The sequence below is a fragment of the Siphateles boraxobius genome, unplaced genomic scaffold, assembly GCF_051911475.1.
Source record: "Siphateles boraxobius isolate OS27281-9 unplaced genomic scaffold, OSU_SipBor_1 7, whole genome shotgun sequence".
Classification (NCBI taxonomy): Eukaryota; Metazoa; Chordata; class Actinopteri; order Cypriniformes; family Leuciscidae; genus Siphateles; species Siphateles boraxobius.
The window spans coordinates 5,329,304-5,332,625 of NW_027509197.1; the positions used below are offsets into that span (position 1 = coordinate 5,329,304).

The 3,322-nt window shown below is 42.3% G+C and overlaps 1 long non-coding RNA gene across 1 annotated transcript; it reads right to left on the reverse strand.

The window, feature by feature from the left end:
- Positions 1 to 969: 969 nt before the first annotated feature.
- On the reverse strand, positions 970 to 1,876 carry LOC143723259 (uncharacterized). Its single transcript, XR_013197074.1, has 4 exons — positions 1,787 to 1,876; positions 1,455 to 1,576; positions 1,287 to 1,356; positions 970 to 1,188 (listed from the first exon to the last, which is right to left on the reverse strand). It is a non-coding gene; the product is annotated as an uncharacterized LOC143723259 (long non-coding RNA).
- Between the last annotated feature and the right edge of the window lie 1,446 nt (positions 1,877 to 3,322).

Genomic DNA, 3,322 nt, shown 5'->3' on the forward strand with positions numbered 1-3,322 from the left:
ATGACACAGATGAGACCCGCCTCTTGTTCCATGCAGCCATGACACTGAAAGATGCCATAGTTGAAAAGTGCAAGGCAACACCCAAACTCACATGGCCACCAACAGCACAACAACTAACAATGTCAGCTGCATCAAATCTGGTCCCAGATAAGCTATTCAATTTCATTGCATGGACTACAGCCATGACAACAGATCCCTCTACTGACAATGAAAGAGTGAATGTTAGTGAAGAGGAGGCAGAGAAGATTGTGTCAATTGGCCAGGATGTTATTAAGCTAACAATGAAAGGGAGATGGCTTATGCCCAAACATTGTGCATTAGCCATGGCTGTCAGACACATGACAGGATCAGCCCAGCTGATAGGCTTATTGAATGGTCTGGGGCACTGTTCCTCTAACTCTCAGGTACTTGAACATGACACAGCGTTAGCACAGCTACAAATACTACGAGGTGACACTTACATCCCCCAAAACATGCAAGTACAGTTGCAAGCAACTCTAGTTTGGGACAATAATGATTTTGGAGAGGAAACATTGTCTGGTAAGGGGACTACACACAATACAAATGGCATACTAATTCAAAAAATGATTCCATGTAATGAAGCTACCCCTGACCATCAGTGTTTACAGAAAACAAGAAAGAGGTCTCTTGATCCACCCCCTACTAACCTTGAGACATACATCAGAGGGAAGAGAACAGGCCCAGAACATTTTGGAAAAGAAGTGGAACTAAATCGAGACACCCACATCCTTACCAGGAAAGCAGCACAACAATTAGATGGTGCCTACTTCCTGATGAAGACTGCAGTCCATGGCAAAGTCCTTCCTTCCTGGACTGGTTTTAACACAGTGATCCGTGGAGATCTAATTCCACCACCAACCAACATTGGGTACCTTCCAGTGATTGATGCAAGTCCTACAGAAATGGGAACTGTAAAAACCATCCTTAAAAGATCAACAGAAATTGCAGACAGACTCCAACTTCAGGAGATAGTTCTAGTCTTTGACCAAGCCATCTATGCCAAAGCTCAGGAAATACGGTGGAACAGTGAAACATACAAGGAAAGACTTACAATTAGAATGGGGGAGTTTCACACATGTATGGCTTTCCTGTCCTGTATTGGCAAGCGATTTGGAGATGCTGGCTTACAAGACATTCTGATTGAGGCAGATGTTATTGCTGCTGGGTCTGTTGGGGAAGTTATAACAGGTCACCAATATAACAGAAGCATCCGAAGCCACAAGTTGATGTGTGAGGCACTACACAGGTTACGCTGGCAAGCCTACCTTGAAACCCTTTCTCAAGACTGTCGTGAAGCTGCTTTAAAAGTTGCTGCTGACCTCCAAAGTGCCTTTCCTGAAGAAATATGTCAAGTAATTATTGAATCACAGGTGTTCAACACAATCCTTGAAGGCTATGACAAATTCAACAAACAACAAGAAAGCAAGACATACCAGTTTTGGAGTTCCTACATTGAAATGGTAGAGGATCTGCTATCATTCATCAGGGCCACACGAGAGGCAAACTGGGGTCTGCATCTTTCCAGCATCCGGTTCATGCTGCCGTGGTTCTTTTCCTACGACAGAATCAATTACAGTAGATACCTATCAGCATACTGGCAGGAGATGAACATTCTAAACGAAACTCATCCAAGAATCTACACACAGGTACAATCAGGTGACTTTGTGGCACAGAGGCAGCAGGCATATGCCTTTACAGGCACTGCATGTGACCAGGTAATAGAACAGACAGCAAACAGGGACTCAAAGACCAAAGGTGGGCTTACAGGTTTTTCGTTGAACAAAGGTGCAGTCCACAGGTGGACACTGACACAGCACGAGAGAGCAGCCATCACAATGGAGGTCAAGGACATGGCTGGGCAGAACACGTCAACGAGACAGAGAACAGAATTGGATGAGAAAAGAAAGGAACATGATGAAAAAGATGTTCAGAGCATTCTGTCAACCATACATCACATGATGAACCCATTTGATCAAACACTGGAAAAAGACCATCTTTACCATGTTACATCAGGTCAGGTAGCATCAGAAGCCATCTCTGCAGATCTGCTGAATGCAAAGGAAATAGGTGAGAAGGCATTTGTTGAATTCTTTCAACATCGTCTCAACACAGATGAGGTTGAATTTCATGCACCATTGAAAAAAATGAAACTCAAGACATTTAAGGACACAGCTACCTCAAGTGTCACCAAAGTGAGAGGCCGGGAGATAGCCCTCAAAGCAGATAGAGATCTCTTCGCAAGGCTTATTGTGGTTGGAACAGTGAGGAAGATAGACATAGGGGAAATGCTGGTCTATAGTCTGGGGCCCTTGCCTGCAGCAATTGCAAACGTTGATGGCTCGATTGTAAAAACAGACAAAGCCAAATTAATGCACTTTCTAGAAGGGTCAGTAAATCCACCAGCCACAGTTGAAATCCCTGATGGCTCAACCTGGGTGTGTGATGCAATGGCACTAGTACAAGCCATGAAACCTCAAAATACATTCAGAAGATTTGCCAACAATGTACTTATGTACCTGATCAATGCAGCCAAAGCAAGCAAATCAAAAGTTGTGAATTTTGTCCCTGATACGTACAAACAGATGAGCATAAAGAACGCGGAACGAGACAGACGAGCTACAAAAGGATGTCAATTAACTAAAATATATTCAGCTGACCAGAAAACACCAAAACAATGGTCCAAGTTCTTGTCTTGTGGTGACAACAAGGAGCAACTGCAACAGTTTCAAGTAGGATTCCTGCTGGAAAATGTTTGATTGTGTAGATTTCGTTAGAGAGGATTTTATGGTGTGAACTCATGGATGTTGCTGGCTTAGAGGACGCATGTGCTACTCTACAGTCGTGGTAATTTATTTTTAACGAATACTATTGGTAGACGTTAGTCACGTGACGATAGAATTCGTTTTTTGATTGGTTAGATGTATAGTACTCCCTCGCGTTTGCCTAATCCGTTTATTAAACGTAAATTTAGTTTTCAAAAAACTATGATCGACTCGACACTGCCAACAAACGGATACGTGTTCAGAAAAAAATTTAGTTTATGTGAAAAAAGCAGCTACTCTAATGTAGGATTACAAATTTATTTAAATGTTTAATTTAGATTTCCAATACAATAGTATTTTATATTGAGAAAGTTTATAAATGATGAGACCAGGAAATCTCTGCAAATGGTAGGGGTTCCCAGCAGGATATTCCTGACTGTCCCATCTCATTACGAGAAGGCTAGGCTTTTCCTGTTCTCATTGTTTTACGGGGTGAAGAGTCATGCTGAGCAAGTTTGAACATCTGTTATTTTATTACT